At 41.7% G+C, this 8062-nt stretch overlaps 1 long non-coding RNA gene across 1 annotated transcript; it reads left to right on the top strand.

Moving 5' to 3' along the window:
- The first annotated feature begins 471 nt into the window (after nt 1-471).
- Nucleotides 472-7832, top strand: LOC121662105. The gene is made up of 4 exons (XR_006015185.1): nt 472-732; nt 2121-2215; nt 4244-4360; nt 5386-7832. It is a non-coding gene; the product is annotated as an uncharacterized LOC121662105 (long non-coding RNA).
- Nucleotides 7833-8062: the final 230 nt, after the last annotated feature.

Here is an 8062-nt window from a genome sequence, read left to right as displayed (position 1 = left end):
CCTACCTCTCATGGCACCATGATCAACACATGGATTGTGAGTTGTAACTTCAATGATATATAAAGGTACCTATTTTGTGTGTGCAATGCAGGCACACCTAAACTGAGCAGGACCGTCAGTGCACTTTCCACTAATAGCACATGTTTGATCACAGAGCACAAAGCCTACATGAATTTGGACGCTATTCCTTCCCACTGAGCTGAAGTTGAAAGCAGTCCACTGAGAGCAATAAAATTTGCAGGCTTGCTTTGGGTTCTGTAGTCAGTGGCTTCATCTCTGTGGCTTCACTTGCAACCAAATGTTAATTTATCTTACAAAGCACAGTGATTTGTGAGATAAATTAAAAACTGCAGTGTAAATTCCATGTGGCAGTCGTAGAATGCTTTACAGAGTAGCTTTCACTTTTAGATCTCTCTCAGATCCTTCTTCACTCCCAAAACAGAGAAAAGAGGACAATTAGCTTCTTTGACTAGAAGCAAGACAGAGCCTGTGATTATACTAGGCATGCTCTGGTAGATGGTAAGAGTTAAAACAAAGCAGGTCTTTGTTTCCTACCATGGCTAACTTGATTCCTGAAGTGATGGTGGTGTGTGGGAAAGGGGACTGCTAAGAACGCCACAGTGGCAGAGGCAGAGTTAGGAATGCAGGAATCTGGGGACACGGCAGAAACTTTGGATTTTTTACAACAAATGTACAGTTTCCAGATGTGAATGCCATCCATATCCGAATAAGGTATATATTGCCTGTATTTCTGTTGCAAAATACTTAAAATACTTTTTTCCTTTTGTTTCAAAATGCCTACAACCCCTCCTTCTGCCCCTCTCTGTCTATGCTGGGCTGGGTTGATATGCTCCTGTCCCCACAGCTCTGGGCTGTGGCAGTGACCGAGATGGGGCTGGAACTGCCAGACCTCTTTTAGAGCTCCAGGATCAGGAGCCAGCAGAGAAGTGTCTGGCAGTGACAACACAGCATTCAGCTGTGCAACACTCCTATCCTCCTAATGCATTTCACACTCAGCAGATTGAATTGCTTTGGTCTTGTCATTTCTTTTTCTTCCAGCAAACAAAACTTTTTTCCTCCCTTTTCCTTGACAAAGAGTTTTGCCATATGCTCCAAATCAATTGCAACTTTTCTGATGCTTTGTTACAGCCCACATCTTGGGCTGCATTCAAAAAAAAAAAAACCAGCTTAAGCATTTCTGTTTCTGCTCCAACCGAACTAAAATTGAAACATATTCTGCTCATTAATTCAAGGGTTAATATCTTATCACTCCTTTCTTACTCTGAATTAACTAGGACTGTACCAATTCCTTGCTGTAACTGACACATTTTTGTCTTTCTGCATGGATAGTTGTCATGAATAGAAAAGAATTTGCTCATATTCATTCACCGATTAACATTATTTGTTAACTTAAGTTTTACTTCTCCAATTATCTTAATTTGATTTGATGCTGCACTTCATGCAGTTCTGTCCCTTCCTATGTGCTGCCACTACACACTGTGTGCTGTACCCACATGGACAGCCAGGCCAGTCAGTTGAAGAAGAAGAAACAAAAGCTTTTTATTGATAAAACTCATTTTAAGCAGGAGCAGTTCTCATGTGAGCATCCCCTTGTCAGCATCACTGTGGCCCATAGAATGGGCAGAGGTGGGGCTGCCCTCTGCTTTCAGCAGCAATGGGATCTTAGATCAAATTCAGCTTCCTGAATCTAGCAAATAGTTTCCAGACTACACTACTGTAGGTGTTACTTAGGGCACAAGGCATCCATATCCCATACTAACGCCTAGTGAGGACGCATTTATAGCAGTAGAACAGTCATACATTCACATATTATGAACCACCTATTGCCTGCACTGACACAGGCACTTTGTTTGGGAAATAATTGAGTCACCCCCATGGATATCTGCTGGCACAGCACATAGTGGTGAGGAATCATGCCCCTTTCCTTCCCCCAGACCATAAAAGCAAACCCACAGAAATCTGCAGGGTACTTCAGGATGTGATTTACTCAGAGAGATGGGAATAAGAAGGCAAATATTCAGAGCATGAAAATGTCATCGTTTAGGTTTGACCCAAGATTTCTACTACCCCGCTTTGTTCCCTCCCCCTCTTCCTCCAAGGGTACAGGCCACTGGAGAGGTCACTCTGTACCAGGGGATGGGAAGAAGCGATGTCAATGCAGTCCCTCATGCTCTGTGTCCAGCCCTGATGTACCGTGAGTATTGCTTTGTATTCCCCAGCCAAAATGTGTTTTACAGGTACCTGGCTGCTACTTTTGAGATGGGTTTCATGAAACCTTCCAGTTATTTGATATGGTTGGGTTTTTTCATTCCATTTTTTCAATGCAGTTGTTCTGGGAATATAAAATTGCATTTTCAAGATCTATATTATCTGGTATTTGCTGGAAATTTACTTTGTTTCCATTAAACTACTTGAATCTGCTTGTGAGAATTTTCATGGAAAGCAAAAGAGAAGGTATGCAAGCCCAGAAGAAAGAATGGAAGATGAAATCACACCTCTGCTCATATAGATGCAATTAAAAAAGAATTAGAAAAATCAGGGGAAGAAATTAAAAAAAAGAGAAAATTAATCCTTTGGGTTTTCTAGTTTATTTAAATCAGCTAATTAGTTTATACACATTAGGTACGTCTGCATTAGGAAGATTGTCAGTATAACTATCCTGGTATAATTATATTCATGGGTAAAATCAATTTAAACGTTGAAAGGAAAGGCTAAAGCATATTTTTCCTCTACTACTGCAGGTTTGCATTTGCACTGTAAGAGCATATGCAGCCAAAGTAACCTAACTTAGTTCAATTTACATCATGTGATAGAAAGCTGTTACTGTCACCTTTTAAATCATAGTAGCTTGTTTAATAGCCTTAGTACTCGCCTTAGGTAAAATAGATTAAATACCTTCCTTATGTTAGTCCTTGAAGACAGCATAGGAATATTATATGACTGCAAACAGAAGAAAACAACTCTTCTGAGAGGAGGGAAAATGTAAGCCATTCACTGGAAAATTTGAGGGCAGATGAATATGGCAGACAAAACTCAGGAGGAGATGGGTATTTTCCCCACCTCTTTGACTCAACACCCGTCTTAACCCAATTGTTCCCATGGAGCTAAAGCCTACAGAACAGACTCTACAGATTATCTTAACTCTCTCTATCTGGAGTGTCAGGAGTTAAGTTCTTGAATTTGGTATAGTACCTTTGCTTCTGGAGACACAGGACCCATAGAAATATTATCACTTCAAAGAGATCAGCAGCTCAAAAAAAGGATGAGCTGAAATGACAATGAGGCTGTGGGGTGAATCTGCACCCAACTGAGTGAGCAAAGGCAGATGTTATTCAGGCTCATCTCAGATTATTCCATTTATAAGGCACAAAGCCCTGAGTAGCCAGGCTCTTCATTTCAGTTCAGTATTTGTTTCCAATGGCTGTTTCCATAAATTTGCAACTTGCAGAGGGTAAAGCAGGTATTCAGCCCAATTGCACAGCTTGAGGTTTAACTCTTTCCAACTCCTTCCAGTCTCGAAGGGCTTTGTTCCACAAATGTCTCTATGTTCTTAATGTCACTACACTCTTAAGGCAATTTACACATTGTAATTGCAGATGCACTGCACAAGTGTAAAGAGGGAGCTACACCAGTACAAATTCCCAATTTTCTAGATGAACATTTAGAAATTTTAGTCTACCCTAGGCAGGTTATGAATACTTTAACCAGACATGCAATATATTGTTTTTTACCAGACAAATGCTTATGCCCTAAATAAAGCTGCCTGACACCAACATAAACTTTATTGCTTCTCAAGCCAAAATTAACTGTGCAGCACTTTCAGTTGATATCTTTGTATTTGTGATAAAGGGTGGGGAAAGGTCACTCGCCTTGACTATACAAATACAGTAAATTCCTATTACTAAGAAGCCCTTGCTCATTGAACTGCTTTTTCTTCAATGCAATGCTTGTTATCCTGGTGAGATTTTTTTTGCTTCAGTGTAGATAAGGTTTTATCATCCTTCTCTTGAGTGCCAAATGTCGGGGCAATTGCAATTAACCCTTTGTTGGCTAAAGGCAGCTGTGGGATGTGTCCCTACGATTTCCAATTTTTCATAAGCATCAAAGCTGGAGAAGGAAATGGGTCTCTGCCTGTAAGCAATAACAAACACGGAAGAGGAATGCTGTTTATTTGGTGCAGCTGGAAAGAATGAAGATGATCATCTTTCTTTATCCCTTTCAGGAATTCAGACTGCTGTTAGGTAACAAGAAAACTATGCTAATAATTTTCCACGTAAGTAAGCAAGCATTTCACCACTGATGCTGCAATGGGCTTCTCTACTGCTGCCAAATTGCACAGGTAATGAATAAAGCTTGTACAGTGATTCCAGATCCACAGAGAAACTTTTTTGCCTAACTATACTGTAGCAATTAAAGCATTTGAAGATGCTTAGCAGAAGACTCTTCAGTTATGGCGATTTTTTTGTTTAACAGAAATAACATAACTTATATGTTTTAGCTTTAAGACAAAATCCATCACTAGGCTATATTCCTTCTCTTGCTTAGACTACATTCCTTTTTACACCATTAGATGTATACCTTGAGTTTCTCCTCTTAGGATGTGATTCCCAAAAGTAATGTTTTCAGTTTTTTTACTCCACTCTCTAGTTGCACTGGACTTGGGGCTGGGAGTGGCTCCCAGTGTCAGGGCATCTGGACATTGGAAGCAGCATTGTGCTTCAAGGATTCAGCCCTTGCCCACTTGCAGTGACGAGGGTGTCTCTAGACAGGCCGGTGCAGGTGATCCCAGGGCTGCTCCGCCTGCTTCCCAAGCTGCCAGGACACGAGCCAGTTCTGGCACAGAGGGGACAGCCTCAGTGTGGTACTCACATCTGAGCTCAGATGCTCTGCTCTCAGCAAGGCTTGTGTGCTCAGGGGCAGGACTGTGCTAACATGCCTGCTCGGCTTCTGGTTTAGGTCTGGCAGCCAGAAGAGGCCATGGGGATAGCAGATGTGTGGGTGTCTGCACTGGAATGGAGCTGTGCTTCAGTTTATGGCTAATTCTAAAGGATTCATTTTCAGAAGGACCTGGGAAGACTGACAGACTTATTTAGGTTGAGGCAGAGATTTTACTCCTATCCACAATATAAACACCATGAGTATAGAAAAGCAATGTGGTGTGGGGCATTGTAGTCAGTAGACCAACCCATGAGCAAGTCATGTGGGCACCACTGCTAGGACACTGAGGCATGGAAGGGAGAGTCTAACAGTGAGTTATGGGAGAGCCAGTAGAATCTCCAAAGGGATTTTAATGGAGGTCCTGAAGAAAAGGATCATTGTAGGCAGGAAAAAGTGCTAATCATGAAATGTTTTTTGTCATTCCAGAAGGTAAAACAGCAATCAAGTTTCAGGAACCCAAGATATCCCTTATATATTGTGAAGGGCTAAGGATGTAAGAGAAAAACTGCAAGGGGAAAAGTTGATGGACTCTGTTATTCCATTTAACATGCAAAAAAAGCCTCATTTGTGGATAACAACCTTGGTTGGGTACTTCTGTAGCCTCAAACAATGCTGCTCCAAAAAACTCCGCGTGCCATCTGCTCTACACTCCACCTGGGACCACAGATCTTTCTACCATACTCCACAACAAACTTCTGTGGGGAAGACCACAACACAAACTGTGCCATAGGGAGACATCACAGTATCAAAGAGAGTTACTAGTAACCTGGATATATTAGATAAACAATATGTAGAAGATTTAGGAGTGTGGCCCTACATTACAGGAGAAGACAAGGTAGATAGATAGATAGATAGATAGATAGATAGATAGATAGATAGTTAGTTAGTTTTTGGCATGTTGATCCAAGGGAAAGTTCTTTCCAAACTCCATGTTTGGTAATTAGTAGATCTTAGTCAGATGCTGGGGGCATTTGGCTTTTCCAGTGCCAATACCACTGGGAGTAATAGGGCATGCCAGTAGAAGCAGAGACTTCCCACAGCCAAGTGATGGGAATGGGGAAAATTCTGAAATGGGAAAACAGAACTGTTATGCACCTCTCTGACATACAAGGAGAACTAAGGGCAAATGCAGTATTTTCCATCATTTCCTGCAGACGTTTGAAGCACTTGAAACAGGATCCACCTTATTCTCTGCCTATAGCTGTTTGGCAAAATGGGACACTGTTGCAAGCACTACTGTAACACAACTCTGTATCATGGTACAGCCCTTAAAACAAGGCATGTTTTTCCCTCAGGACCTTTGTCTGACAGACAGTCTCACTATCACAGGAACAGCCCACATCTTTTCCTTATCTCTCCTGAGTCAGCATGGCCAGCCAGTAACTCAGCACTGACCCCACCTTCAGCTGGGACTGGGTGTTGTTTCAGTGGCACCATCTGCCCAGCCACAGTACAGGCGCTGCAGCAATGAACCCGTCAGCCTGGGGTGCTCCTGCCCTGATCCCTTCCATTTCCAGATGCTCCTTCATACCAGCCCTTCCACAGCCGTTCATGGGGTTGTGCCGGGAACCACAGCACTGAAGGACATCTCTGTAAAAAGAGCTCTCTGTGGGAAGGGAGGGACGCACCCATTTACAACTCATTTCCATTCAGTGGCCTAGTTCATGGCTTGGCCATGAGTGTCAGCATGAGAGAGGGACCAGTCTGCAGAGGTGTGGGGACGGTGATCCCCAGACTGTAACAGAGCAGGGCCATTTCTACCTGGTACAGGTAAAGATGACCCAGAACTCTGTCACCAGAGTGCTTATCCTGCTCTATGATGGCCTCTCTGCTCCTGTTTCTTCCAACTACAATAGGAAAAGGCGGAAGGAAATTGCTAATGTTCATGTTGTCAGCAGGTGCAAATTTGTAAGAAAGAGGCAAAGACTTGTCAAGGATCTCTTACATACTGTTAATTACTTATTTTTGAATGACTATAAATAAATAGCCTAAACTCCCACTACCAGGTTGAGAATAATCTTGCATTTTCTTATAGGAGGAATGACTTTGCTCACGGTTTTATGTGGAGGGTTTCAAGGGTTTCATTACACATGGGCTGAGGTAGAATGCAAGAAAAATTAACTAATCTTATCTGGGTGTGAGAGTGGGAAGGGAACAGCAAGCTCTAAACAAAAAGGTGTATCATTTTGACAAATACTGTGATGCTGCAGAGATTTAGTTAAACACTGCAATTCTGCATAAGGACATTCTGACATTGCCTTATGTCTTGTTTTCTCTGGATGTATGCCACAGAAGACAGATATAAAATAAAACTACACTTGCCAGTACTGGAGGTTGGAATGAAATAAGACACAATATCATCCTAACTTCAGTTCAAAACTGCAAAATCTTTGAAAGATACATGCTTTAATTCTCATGTATATCAGGAAACTGTATCTTCATGTGGAATCTGATTAGTTCTTGATACGGTTAAGACATAGCTTGATCTTTCATGAAATACTTCTGTGTAGTATATTTTAACCAGGTATCTTAGTACAGCTATTGCATAATCTACATCTATAGAATAACCTAACTAAAATAAATCCACAATCTTATTTGTGCTATAACCATGTTTGGTGCAGTGTGTGTGAAGTGACTTACAGGTCTGTCAGCTGAAAAACTGAAAAATAGACCTACAGTATGGTAGATTTTTTGGTCTGTAATTCACAGGGAGAATGAGCAAAACAAGGAAAGACAAAAGTCCCAGCATGCTATTCCATGGTCAATCAACATGCAATATTGTTTTGCTTGGGTGATGGCTGCTGACAACTGTGTGGTTGCAATAGCTGGGTGGTCTTTTTTCAGCTTATATAAATAAACACTGCAAATTCTGATATGGCTGGACCAGAGTCAGTATAAATGCCATCCTCATAAGAGAAAATACAGGATGCTTGCATTGTTGGCAGGCACTTCTCAGGCTGGGCTTTCCTGTTATGGTAATTCCACTTTCAGGGTACATAGTCATGGACCTAAAACCACTGTAGGCTTGGAATGTGAGGCACTGAACTAATCTTACTCTCTTTGCTGGCTCAAGGATGTTCAAAATGTTTTGAAGGAGTAGCTT

This window comes from Corvus kubaryi, unplaced genomic scaffold, assembly GCF_017639235.1.
Source record: "Corvus kubaryi isolate FWS band 111438036 unplaced genomic scaffold, C.kubaryi_AGA036_p1.0 37232, whole genome shotgun sequence".
Lineage (NCBI taxonomy): Eukaryota > Metazoa > Chordata > Aves > Passeriformes > Corvidae > Corvus > Corvus kubaryi.
Note: the sequence above shows the minus strand (reverse complement) of the source record. Positions and strands in the feature narration are given on the sequence as shown.